The 14,146-nt window shown below is 31.2% G+C and overlaps 1 protein-coding gene across 1 annotated transcript in view; it reads right to left on the bottom strand.

Annotated features, from left to right (window-relative positions):
• The window catches only part of wb (wing blister), a 470,816-nt gene that overhangs the window by 25,274 nt on the left and 431,396 nt on the right, over positions 1–14,146 (bottom strand). The window lies entirely within an intron of this gene.

Here is a 14,146-nt window from a genome sequence, read left to right as displayed (position 1 = left end):
ATTCGGCACAATTGGGCTTGTGATAGGCGTTGTTCATCAATAAATGTTATCTTAAATGACAAAACTTACGGAGTGTCGTTATAAATTTCTTGTGTTGCTTGTTTGTTTGTTTTTTTGGTTCTTTTTTCGTTTTATTGACGCTAAAGTGCGAATTCGGCACAATTGGGCTTGTGATAGCCGTTTTTCAACAATAAATTTTATCTTAAATTACAAAACTTACGGAGTGCCGTTATAATTTTCTGTTGTTGTTTGTTTGTTTGTTTTTTGGTCCTTTTTTCGTTTTATTGACGCTAAAGTGCGAATTCAACCCAATTTGGCTTGCGGTAGCCGTTTTTCAACAATAAATCTTATCTTAAATTACAAAACTTACGGAGTGCCGTTATAATTTTCTGTTGTTGTTTGTTTGTTTGTTTTTTGGTTCTTTTTTAGTTTTATTGACGCTAAAGTGCGAATTCGGCACAATTTGGCTTGTGATATCCGTTTTTCAACAATAAATATAATATTAAATGACAAAACTTACGGAGTGCATGTATAACTTTATTTTGTTTTTTGTTTGTTTGTTTTTTGTTTCTTTTTTCGTTTTATTGACGATAAAGTGCAAATTCGGAACAAATTGACTTGTGATAGCCGTATTTCAACATTAAATCTTATCTTAAATTACAAAACTTACGGAGTGCCGTCATAATTTTCTGTTGTTGTTCGTTTGTTTGTTGTTTGGTTCTTTTGACGTTTTATTGACGCTAAAGTGCGAATTCGGCACACTTGGGCTTGTGATAGCCGTGTTTCAACAATAAATCTTATCTTAAATTAAAAAACTTACGGAGTGCCGATATAATTTTCTGTTGTTGTTTGTTTGTTTGTTTTTTGTTTTTTTTTTCGTTTTATTGACGCTAAAGTGCGAATTCGGCACAATTGGGCTTTTGATAGCCGTTTTTCAACAATAAATCTTATCTTAAATTACAAAACTTACGGAGTGTCGTTATAATTTTCTGTTGTTGTTTGTTTGTTTGTTTTTTGGTTATTTTTTCTTTTTATTGAAGCTAAATTGAGAATTCGGCACAATTGGTCTTGAGATAGCCGTTTTTAAACAATAAATTTTATCTTAAATTACAAAACTTACGGAGTGCCGTTATAATTTTCTGTTGTTTTTTGTTTGTTTGTTTTTTTGTACTGTTTTAGTTTTATTGACGCTAAAGTGCGAATTCGGCACAATTGGGCTTGTGATAGCCGTTTTTCAACATTAAATATTATCTTAAATTACAAAACTTACGGTGTTCTGTCATAATTTTTTTTTGTTGTTTGTTTGTTTGTTTTTTGTTTGTTTTTTCGTTTTATTGACTCTGAAGTGCGAATTAAGCCCAATTGGGCTTGCGGTAGCCGTTTTTCAACAATAAATCTTATCTTAAATTACAAAACTTACGGAGTGCCGTTATAATTTTGTGTTGTTGGTTGTTTGTTTGTTTTTTGGTTCTTTTTTCGTTTTATTGACGCTAAAGTGCGAATTCGGCACAATTGGGCTTGTGATAGCCGTTTTTCAACAATAAATCTTATCTTAAATTACAAAACTTACGGAGTGCCGATATAGTTTTCTGTTGTTGTTTGTTTGTTTGTTTTTTGCTTCTTTTTTCGTTTTATTGACGCTAAAGTGCGAATTCGGCACAATTGGACTTGTGATAGCCGTTTTTCAACAATAAATCTTATCTTAAATTACAAAACTTACGGAGTGCCGTTATAATTTTATGTTGTTGGTGGTTTGTTTGTTTTTTGGTTCTTTTTTAGTTTTATTGAGGCTAAAGTGCGAATTCGGCACAATTGGGCTTGTGATAGCCGTTTTTCAACAATAAATCTTATCTTAAATTACAAAACTTACGGAGTGTCGTTATAATTTTCTGTTGTTGTTTGTTTTTTTGTTTTTTGGTTCTTTTTTCGTTTTATTGACGCTAAAGTGCGAATTCGGCACAATGGGGCTTGTGATAGCCGTTTTTCAATAATAAATCTTATCTTAAATTACAAAACTTACGGAGTGCCGTTATAATTTTCTGTTGTTGGTTGTTTGTTTGTTTTTTGGTTCTTTTTTCTTTTTATTGACGCTAAGGTTCGAATTCGGCACAATTGGGCTTGTGATAGCCGTTTTTCAACAATAAATCTTATCTTAAATTACAAAACTTACGGAGTGCCGTTATAATTAATCTGTTGTTGTTTGTTTGTTTGTTTTTTGGTTCTTTTTTTCGTTTTATTGACGCGAAAGTGCGAATTCAGCACTATTGGGCTTGTGATATCCATTTTTCATCAATAAATCTTATCTTAATTTATAAAACTTACGGAGGTCCGTCATAGTTATGTGGTGCTTTGCGTGTGTTTGTTTTTGGGTTCTTTTTTCTTTTTATTGACGCTTAAGTGCGAATTCGGTACAATTGGGCTTGTGATAGCCGTTTTTCAACAATAAATCTTATCTTAAATTACAAAAATTACGGAGTGCCGTTATAATTTTCTGTTGTTGTTTGTTTGTTTGTTTTTTGGTCCTTTTTTCGTTTTATTGACTATTAAGTGAGAATTCGGTACAATTGGGCTTGTGATAGCCGTTTTTCAAAAAAAAATATTATCATTAATTACAAAACTTACGGAGTGACGTTATAATTTTCTGGTGGTGTTAGTTTTTTTGTTTTTTGGTTATTTTTTCGTTTTATTGACGCTAAAGTTCGAATTCGGCACAATTGGGCTTGTGATAGCCGTTTTTCAACAATAAATCTTATCTTAAATTACAAAACTTACGGAGTGCCGTTATAACTTTCTTGTGTTGTTTTTTTTTTTGTTTTTTGTTTCTTTTTTCGTTTTATTGACGCTAAAGTGCGAATTCGGCACAATTGGGCTTGTGATAGCCGTTTTTCAACAATAAATCTTATCTTAAATTACAAAACTTACGGAATGCCGTTATAATTTTCTGTTGTTGCTTGTTTGTTTGTTTTTTGGTTGTTTTTTCGTTTTATTGACGCTAAAGTGCGAATTAGGCACAATTGGGCTTGTGATAGCCTTTTTTCAACAATAAATCTTATTTTAAATTACAAAAATTACTGAGGGCCGTTATAATTTTCTGTTGTTTGTTTGTTTGTGTTTTGGTTCTTTTTTAGTTTTATTGACGCTAAAGTGAGAATTAGGCACAAGTGGACTTGTGATAGCCGTTTTTCAAAAATAAATCTTATCTTAAATTACAAAACTTACGGAATGCCGTCATAATTTTGTGTTGTTGCTTGTTTGTTTGTTTTTTGGTTGTTTTTACGTTTTATTGATGCTAAAGTGCGAATTCGGCACAATTGGGCTTGTGATAGCCGTTTTTCAACAATAAATCTTATCTTAAATTACAAAACTTACGGAGTGCCGTTATAATTTTCTTTTGTTTTTTGTTTTTTTGTTTTTTGGTTCTTTTTTCGTTTTATTGACGCTAAAGTACGAATTCGGCACAATTGGGCTTGTGATGGCCGTTTTTCAAAAATAAATCTTATATTAAATTAAAAAACTTACGGAGTGCCGTTATAATTTTCTGTTGTTGTTTGTTTGTTTGTTTTTTGGTTCTTTTTTCGTTTTATTGACGCTAAAGTGCGAATTCGGCACAATTGGGCTTGTGATAGCCGCTTTTCAAAAATAAATCTTATATTAAATTAAAAAACTTACGGAGTGCAGTTATAATTTATATGTTTTTGTTGGTTTTTTTTTTTTTTGTTTATTTTTTCGTTTTTTTGACGCTAAAGTGCGAATTCGGCAGAATTGGGCTTGTGATAGCCGTTTTTCAACAATAAATCTTATCTTAAATTACAAAACTTACGGAGTGCCGTTATAATGTTATGTTGTTTGTAGGTTGTTTGTTTTTTGGTTCTTTTTTCGTTTTATTGAAGCTAAATTGCGAATTCGGTACAATTGGGCTTGTGATAGCCGTTTTTCAACAATAAATCTTATCTTAAATTACAAAAATTACGGAGTGCCGTTATAATTTTCTGTTGTTGTTTGTTTGTTTGTTTTTTGGTCCTTTTTTCGTTTTATTGACTCTTAAGTGAGAATTCGGTACAATTGTGCTTGTGATAGCCGTTTTTCAACAATAAATCTTATCTTAAATTACAAAAATTAAGGAGTGCCGTTATAATTTTCTGTTGTTGTTTGTTTGTTTGTTTTTTGGTTCTTTTTTCGTTTTATTGACGCTAAAGTGCGAATTCGGCACAATTGGGATTGTGAGAGCCATTTTTCAACAATAAATCTTATCTTAAATTACAAAAATTACGGAGTGCAGTTATAATTTTCTGTTGTTGTTTGTTTGTTTGTTTTTTGGTTCTTTTTTCGTTTTATTGACGCTAAATTGCGACTTCGGCACAATTGGACTTGTGATAGCATTTTTTCAACAATAAATCTTATCTTAAATTAAAAAACTTACGGAATGCCTTTATAATTTTCTGTTGTTGCTTGTTTGTTTGTTTTTGGTTGTTTTTTCGTTTTATTGACGCTAAAGTGCGAATTCGGCACAATTGGGCTTGTGATAGCCATTTTTCAACAATAAATCTTATTTTAAATTACAAAACTTACGGAGGGCCGTTATAATTTTCTGTTGTTGTTTGTTTGTTTGTGTTTTGGTTCTTTTTTCGTTTTATTGACGCTAAAGTGCGAATTCGGCACAATTGGGCTTGTGATAGACTTTTTTGAACAAAAAATATTATCTTTAATTACAAAACTTACGGAGTGCCGTTATAATTTTCTGTTGTTGTTTGTTTGTTTGTTTTTTGGTTCTTTTTTCGTTTTATTGACGCTAAAGTGCGAATTAGGCACAATTGGACTTTTGATAGCCGTTTTTCAACAATAAATTTTATCTTAAATTATAAAACTTACGGAGTGCCGTTATAATTTTCTGTTGTTGTTTGTTTGTTTGTTTTTTGGTCCTTTTTTCGTTTTATTTACTCTATAGTGCGAATTCTGCACAATTGGGCTTGTGATAGGCGTTGTTCAACATTAAATCTTATCTTAAATTAAAAAACTTACGGAGTGCTGTCATAATTTTTTGTTGTTGTTTGTTTGTTTGTTTTTTGGTTCTTTTTTCGTTTTATTGACGCTGAAGTGCGAATTCAGCCCAATTGGGCTTGCGGTAGCCGTTTTTCAACAATAAATCTTATCTTAAATTACAAAACTTACGGAGTGCCGTTATAATTTTCTGGTGTTGTTTGTTTGTTTGGTTTTTGGTTCTATTTTCGTTTTACTGATGCTAAAGTGCGAATTCGGCACAATTGGGCATGTGATACCCGTTTTTCAACAATAAATCTTATCTTAAATTACAAAACTTACGGAGTGCCGATATAGTTTTCTGTTGTTGTTTGTTTGTTTGTTTTTTGCTTCTTTTTTCGTTTTATTGACGCTAAAGTGCGAATTCGGCACAATTGGACTTGTGATAGCCGTTTTTCAACAATAAATCTTATCTTAAATTACAAAACTTACGGAGTGCCGTGATAAGTTTGTGTTGTTGGTTGTTTGTTTGTTGTTTTGTTGTTTTTTCGTTTTATTGAAGCTAAAGTTATAATTCGGCACAATTGGGCTTGTGATAGCCGTTTTTCAAAAATAAATATTATATTAAATTAAAAAACTTACGGAGTGTCGTTATAATTTTCTGTTGTTGTTTGTTTGTTTGTTTTTTGGTTCTTTTTTCGTTTTATTGACGCTAAAGTGCGAATTCGGCACAATGGGGCTTGTGATAGCCGTTTTTCAATAATAAATCTTATCTTAAATTACAAAACTTACGGAGTGCCGTTATAATTTTCTGTTGTTGTTTGTTTGTTTGTTTTTTGGTTATTTTTTAGTTTTATTGAAGCTAAAGTGCGAATTAGGCACAATTGGGCTTGTGATAGCCGTTTTTCAAAAATAAATCTTATCTTAAATTACAAAAATTAAGGAGTGCCGTTATAATTAATCGGTTGTTGTTTGTTTGTTTGTTTTTTGTTTCTTTTTTGTTTTTATTGACTCTTAAGTGCGAATTCGGAACAATTGGGCTTGTGATAGCCGTTTTTCAACAATAAATCTTATCTTAAATTACAAAAATTACGGAGTGCCGTTATAATTTTCTGTTGTTGTTTGTTTGTTTGTTTTTTGGTCCTTTTTTCGTTTTATTGACGCTTAAGTGCGAATTCGGTACAATTGGGCTTGTGATAGCCGTTTTTCAACAATAAATCTTATCTTAAATTACAAAAATTAAGGAGTGCCGTTATAATTTTCTGTTGTTGTTTTTTTGTTTGTTTTTTGGTACTTTTTTCGTTTTATTGACGCTTAAGTGCGAATTCGGTACAATTGTGCTTGTGATAGCCGTTTTTCAACAATAAATCTTATCTTAAATTACAAAAATTACGGAGTGCCGTTATAATTTTCTGTTGTTGTTTGTTTGTTTGTTTTTTGGTTCTTTTTTCGTTTTATTGACGCTAAAGTTCGAATTCGGCACAATTGGGCTTGTGATAGCCGTTTTTCAACAATAAATCTTATCTTAAATTACAAAACTTACGGAGTGCCGTTATAAATTTCTGTTGTTGTTTTTTTTTTTGTTTTTTTGGTTCTTTTTTCGTTTTATTGACGCTAAAGTGCGAATTCGGCACAATTGGACTTGAGATAGCCGTTTTTCAACAATAAATCTTATCTTAAATTACAAAAATTACGGAGTGCCGTTATAATTTTCTGTTGTTGCTTGTTTGTTTGTTTTTTGGTTCTTTTTTCGTTTTATTGACGCTAAAGTGCGAATTCGGCACAATTGGGCTTGTGATAGCCATTTTTCAACAATAAATCTGATCTTAAATTACAAAACTTACGGAGTGCCGTTATAATTTTCTGTTGTTGTTTGTTTGTTTGTTTTTTGGTTCTTTTTTCGTTTTATTGATGCTAAAGTGCGAATTCGGCACAATTGGGCTTGTGATAGCCGTTTTTCATCAATAAATCTTATCTTAAATTACAAAACTTACGGAGTGCCGTTATAATTTTCTGTTGTTGTTTGTTTGTTTGTTTTTTGGTACTATTTTCGTTTTATTGACGCTAAAGTGCGAATTCGGCACAATTGGGCGTGTGATAGCCGTTTTTCAACAATAAATCTTATCTTAAATTACAAAACTTACGGAGTGTCGTTATAATTTTATGTTGTTTTTTGTGTTTTTTTTTTTTGGTTCTTTTTTCGTTTTATTGACGCTAAAGTGCGAATTCGGCACAATGGGGCTTGTGATAGCCGTTTTTCAACAATAAATCTTATCTTAAATTACAAAACTTACGGAGTGCCGTTATAATTTTCTGTTGGTGTTTGTTTGTTTTTTTTTTGGTTCTTTTTTCGTTTTATTGACGCGAAAGTGCGAATTAGTCACTATTGGGCATGTGATAGACGCTTTTCAAAAATAAATCTTATCTTAAATTACAAAACTTAAGGAGTGCCGTTATTATTTATATGTTGTTTTTGGTTTGTTTGTTTTTTGGTTCTTTTTTCGTTTTATTGACGCTAAAGTGTGAATTCGCCACAATTGGGCTTGTGATATCCGTATTTCAACAATAAATCTTATCTTAAATTACAAAAATTACGGAGTGCCGTTATAATTTTCTGTTGTTGTTTGTTTGTTTGTTTTTTGGTCCTTTTTTCGTTTTATTGACGCTTAAGTGCGAATTCGGTACAATTGGGCTTGTGATAGCCGTTTTTCAACAATAAATCTTATCTTCAATTACAAAACTTACGGAGTGCCGTTATAATTTTCTGTTGTTGTTTGTTTGATTGTTGTTTGGTACTTTTTTGGTTTTAGTGACGCTAAAGTTCAAATTCGGCACAATTGGGCTTTTGATAGCTAAATTTAAATAATAAATCTTATCTTAAATTACAAAACTTAAGGAGTGCCGTCATAATTTTCTGTTGTTGTTTGTTTGTTTGTTTTTTGGTTCTTTTTTCGTTTTATTGACGCTAAAGTGCGAATTCGGCACAATTGGGCTTGTGATAGCCGTTTTTCAACAATAAATCTTATCTTAAATTACAAAACTTACGGAATGCCGTTATAATTTTCTGTTGTTGCTTGTTTGTTTGTTCTTTGGTTCTTTTTTCGTTTTATTGACGCTAAAGTGCGAATTCGGCACAATTGGGCTTGTGATAGCCATTTTTCAACAATAAATCTTATCTTAAATTACAAAACTTACGGCGGTCATTTATTACTTTCTGTTGTTGTTTGTTTGTTTGTTTTGTTGACCTATTTAATTTTTTCTTATTAGTAAGAGCGTAGTCGGATGAATTTTAAATTAGATATCCATAGTTCATCCTTAAAACATATCTATATAAACAATAAAAAAGTAGATCCGATATAATTTTCTTTTGGGGTTCGTTTGTTTTTTTTTTGTTTCTTTTTTAGTTATATTTACGCTAAAGTGCGAATTAGGCACAATTGGGCTTGTGATAGCCGTTTTTCAACAATAAATTTTATATTAAATTACAAAACTTACGGAGTGCCGTTATAATTTTCTGTTGTTGTTTGTTTGTTTGTTTTTTGGTACTTTTTTCGTTTTATTGACGCTAAAGTGCGAATTCGGCACAATTTTGCTTGTGATAGCCGTTTTTAAACAATAAATCTTATCTTAAATTACAAAACTTATGGAGTGCCGTTATAATTTTCTGTTGTTGTTTGTTTGTTTGTTTTTTGGTTCTTTTTTCGTTTTATTGACGCTAAAGTGTGAATTCGGCACAATTGGGCTTGTGATAGCCGTTTTTCAACAATAAATTTTATCTTAAATTACAAAACTTACGGAGTGCCGTTATAATTTTCTGTTGTTGTTTGTTTGTTTGTTTTTTGGTTCTTTTTTCGTTTTATTGACGCTAAAGTGCGAATTCGGCACAATTGGGCTTGGGATAGCCGTTTTTCAACAATAAATATTATCTTAAATTACAAAACTTACGGAGGGCCGTGATAATTTTCTGTTGTTGTTTGTTTGTTTGTGTTTTGGTACTTTTTTCGTTTTATTGACGCTAAAGTGTGAATTCGGCACAATTGGGCTTGTGATAGGCGTTTTTCAACAATAAAGCTTATCTTAAATTACAAAACTTACGGTGTTCCGTTATAATTTTCTGTTGTTGTTTGTTTGTTTGTGTTTTGGTAGTATTTTAGTTTTATTGACGCTAAAGTACGAATTCGGCACAATTGGGCTTGTGATATCCGTTTTTCAACAATAAATCTTATATAAAATTACAAAACTTACGGAGTGCCGTTATAATTTTCTGTTGTTGTTTGTTTGTTTTTTGGTTCTTTTTTCGTTTTATTGACGCTAAATTGCGAATTCGGCACAATTGGGCTTGTGATAGCCGTTTTTCAACAATAAATCTTATCTTAAATTACAAAACTTACGGAGTGCCGTTATAATTTTTTGTTGTTGTTTGTTTGTTTGTTTTTTGGTTCTTTTTTCGTTTTATTGAAGCTAAAGTGCGAATTCGGCACAATTGGGCTTGTGATAGCCTTTTTTCAACAATAAATCTTATCTTAAATTACAAAACTTACGGAGTGCCGTTATAATTTTCTTGTGATGTTTGTTTGTTTGTTTCTTGTTTCTTTTTTCATTTTATTGACGCTAAAGTTTAAATTCTGCACAAATGGGCTTGTGATAGCCATTTTTAAAAAATAAATTTTATCTTAAATTAAAAAAATTACTGAGTGCCGTTATAATTTTATGTAGTTGTTTGTTTGTTTGTTTTTTGGTTCTTTTTTAGTTTTACTGAAGCTAAAGTGCGAATTCGGCACAATTGGGCATGTGATAGCCTTTTTTCAAAAATAAATCTTATCTTAAATTACAAAACTAACGGATTGCCGTTATAATTTTGTTTTGTTGTTCGTTTGTTTGTTTTTTGGTTCTTTTTTCGTTTTATTGACGCTAAAGTGCGAATTCGGCACAATTTGACTTGAGATAGCCGTTTTTCAACAATAAATCTTATCTTAAATTACAAAACTTACGGAGTGCCGTTATAATTTTCTGTTGTTTTTTGTTTGTTTGTTTTTTGGTTCTTTTTTCGTTTTATTGACGCTAAAGTGCGAATTCCGCACAATTGGGCTTGTGATAGCCGTTTTTAAACAATAAATCTTATCTTTAATTACAAAACTTATGGAGTTCCGTTATTATTTTCTGTTTTTGTTTTTTTGTTTGTTTTTTGTTCCTTTGTTCGATTTATTGACGCTATAGTGCGAATTCGGCACAATTGGGCTTGTGATAGCCTATTTTCAACAATAAATCTTATATTAAATTACAAAACTTACTGAGTTACGTTATAATTTTGTGTTGGTTCGTGTTTGTTTGTTTTTTGTTCTTTTTTAGTTTTATTGACGCTAAAGTGAGAATTCGGCACAATTGGGCTTGTGATAGCCGTTTTTCAACAATAAATCTTATCTTAAATTACAAAACTTATGGAGTGCCGTTATAATTTTCTGTTGTTGTTTGTTTGTTTGTTTTTTGGTTCTTTTTTCGTTTTATTGACGCTAAAGTGCGAATTCGGCACAATTGGGCTTGTGATAGCCGTTTTTCAACAATAAATATTATCTTAAATTACAAAACTTACTGTGTTCCGTTATAATTTTGTGTTGTTGTTTTTTTGTTTGTTTTTTGGTTCTTTTTTCGTTTTATTGACGCTAAAGTACGAATTCGGCACAATTGGGCTTGTGATAGCCGTTTTTCAAAAATAAATCTTATCTTAAATTACAAAACTTACGGAGTTCCGTTATAATTTTCTGGTGTTTTTTGTTTGTTTTTTTGTTCTTTTTTCGTTTTATTGACGCTAAAGTGCGAATTCGGCACAATTGGGCTTGTGATAGGCGTTGTTCATTAATAAATCTTATCTTAAATTACAAAACTTACGGACTGCTGTCATAGTTTTTTGTTGGTGGGTGGTTATTTGGTTTTTGTTTATATTTTCTTTTTACTGATTCTAAATTGCGAATTAAGCACAATTGGGAATGTGATAGCCGTTTTTCAACAATAAATCTTATCTTAAATTAAAAAACTTAAGGAGTGCCGTTATAACTTTCTGTTGTTGTTTGTTTGTTTGTTTTTTGTTTCTATTTTCGTTTGATTGACTCGAAAGTTCTAATTCGGCACTATTGGGCTTGTTATAGCTGTATTTGTACATTAAATTTTATTTTAAATTATAAAACTTACGGAGTGTCTTGATAACTCTCTGTTGTTGTTTGTTTGTTTGTTTTTTGTTCCTTTTTTCGATTTTTTTTATCTAAATAGCGACTTATGCCCAATTGGAAGTTTGATAGCCGTTTTTAAAAAATAAATATTATATTAAATTACAAAACTTACGGAGTGCCATTCACCATCACCAAGATGTGTTGTATATTTCACAGAGACGGTGTTTTTGTTCCTTGTCTTGTAAAGACAGTAAATTTTGCCAGCTCTCAAGGCTACTGCAAAGAAGCCGTTTTTCAACAATAAATTTTATCTTAAATTACAAAACTTACGGAGTGCCGTTATAATTTTCTGTTGTTTTTTGTTTGTTTGTTATTTGGTCCTTTTTTCGTTTTATTGACGCTAAAGTGCTAATTCGGCACAATTGGGCATGTGATAGGAGTTTTTCAACAATAAATCTTATCTTAAATTACAAAACTTACGGTGTTCTGTCATAATTTTCTGTTGTTTTTTGTTTGTTTGTTTTTTGGTTCTTTTTTCGTTTTATTGACGCTAAAGTGCGAATTCGGCACAATTGGTCTTGTGATATCCGCATTTCATTATTAAATATTATCTTTAATTACAAAACTTACGGAGTGCCTTTATTGTTTTCTGTTGTTGTTTGTTTGTTTGTTTTTTGGTTGATTTGTCGTTTTATTGAATCTAAAGTGTGAATTCGGCAGAATTGGGCTTGTGATAGCCGTTTTTCAACAATAAATCTTATCTTAAATTATAAAACTTATGGAGTGCCGTTATAACTTTCTGTTGCTGTTTGTTTGTTTGTTTTTTGGGGTTTTTTTCGTTTTATTGACGCTAAAGTGCGAATTCGGCACAATTGGGCTTGTGATAGCCGTTTTTCAACAATAAATCTTATCTTAAATTACAAAACTTACGGAGTGCCGATATTATTTTCTGTTGGTGTGTGTTTGTTTTTTGGTTCTTTTTTCGTTTTATTGACGCGAAATTGCGAATTCGGCACAATTGGGCTTGTGATAGCCGTTTTTCAACAATAAATCTTATCTTAAATTACAAAACTTACGGAGTGCCATTCACCATCACCAAGATGTGTTGTATATTTCACAGAGACGGTGTTTTTGTTCCTTGTCTTGTAAAGACAGTAAATTTTGCCAGCTCTCAAGGCTACTGCAAAGAAGCCGTTTTTCAACAATAAATTTTATCTTAAATTACAAAACTTACGGAGTGCCGTTATAATTTTCTGTTGTTGTTTGTTTGTTTGTTTTTTGTCCTTTTTTCGTTTTATTGACGCTAAAGTGCGAATTCGGCACAATTTGGCTTGTGATAGCCGTTTTTCAACAATAAATATTCTCTTAAATTACAAAACTTACGGAGTTCCGTTATAATTTTATTTTGTTGTTTGTTTGTTTGTTTTTTGGTTCTTTTTTCGTTTTATTGACTCTAAAGTGTGAATTCGGCACAATTGGGCTTGTGATAGGCGATGTTCAACAATAAATCTTATCTTAAATTACAAAAATTACGGAATGCCGTTGTAATTTTCTGTTGTTGTTTGTTTGTTTGTTTTTTGTTTCTTTTTTCGTTTTATTGACGCTATAGTGAGAATTCGGCACAATTGGGCTTGTGATAGCCGTTTTTCAACAATAAATCTTATCTTAAATTACAAAACTTACAGAGTGCCGTTGTTGTTTGTTTGTTTGTTTTTTGGTTCTTTTTTCGTTTTATTGTTTGTTTCTTGTTTCTTTTTTCGTTTTATTGACGCTAAAGTGCGAATTCGGCACAATTGGACTTGTGATAGCCGTTTTTCAACAATAAATCTTATCTTAAATTACAAAACTTACGGAGTGCCGTTATTATTTTCTGGTGTTTTTTTTTTGTTTGTGTTTTGGTTCTTTTTACGTTTTTTTGACGCTAAAGTGCGAATTAGGCACAATTGGGCTTGTGAGAGGCGTTTTTCTAAAATAAATCTTATCTTAAATTACAAAACTTACGGAGTGCCGTTATAATTTTCTGTTGTTGTTTGTTTGTTTGTTTTTTGGTTCTTTTTTCGTTTTATTGACGCTAAAGTGCGAATTCGGCACAATTGGGCTTGTGATATCCGTTTTTCAACAATAAATCTTATCTTAAATTACAAAACTTACGGAGTGCCGTTATAACTCTCTGTTGTTGTTTGTTTGTTTGTTTTTTGGTTCTTTTTTCGTTTTATTGACGCTAAAGTGCGAATTCGGCACAATTGGGCTTGTGATAGCCGTTTTTCAACAATAAATCTTATCTTAAATTACAAAACTTACGGAGTGCCGTTATAAATCTCTGTTGTTGTTTGTTTGTTTGTTTTTTGGTTCTTTTTTCGTTTTATTGACGATAAAGTGCGAATTCGGCACAATTGGTCTTGTGATAGCCGTTTTTCAACAATAAATCTTATCTTAAATTATAAAACTTACGGAGTGCCGTTATAACTTTCTGTTGCTGTTTGTTTGTTTGTTTTTTGGGGTTTTTTTAGTTTTATTGACTATAAAGTTTGTATTATTAACAATTGGGCATGTGAGAGACGTTTTTCAACAATAAATCTTATCTTAAATTACAAAACTTACGGAGTGCCGTTCTTGCTTTGAGGTGGGGGGGTTGTGTTTGTGTTTTGGTTCTTTTTTCGTTTTATTGAAGCTAAATTGAGAATTTGGCACAATTGGGCTTGTGATAGCCGTTTTTAAACAATAAATCTTATCTTAAATTACAAAACTTACGGAGTGCCATTCACCATCACCAAGATGTGTTGTATATTTCACAGAGACGGTGTTTTTGTTCCTTGTCTTGTAAAGACAGTAAATTTTGCCAGCTCTCAAGGCTACTGCAAAGAAGCCGTTTTTCAACAATACATTTTATCTTAAATTACAAAACTTACGGAGTGCCGTTATAATTTTCTGTTGTTGTTTGTTTGTTTGTTTTTTGTCCTTTTTTCGTTTTATTGACGCTAAAGTGCGAATTCGGCACAATTGGG

The sequence above is a fragment of the Artemia sp. Qi Xiang Cuo genome, chromosome 16, assembly GCF_049724085.1.
Source record: "Artemia sp. Qi Xiang Cuo chromosome 16, ASM4972408v1, whole genome shotgun sequence".
In the NCBI taxonomy this organism is placed as follows: domain Eukaryota; kingdom Metazoa; phylum Arthropoda; class Branchiopoda; order Anostraca; family Artemiidae; genus Artemia; species Artemia sp. Qi Xiang Cuo.
Note: the sequence above shows the minus strand (reverse complement) of the source record. Positions and strands in the feature narration are given on the sequence as shown.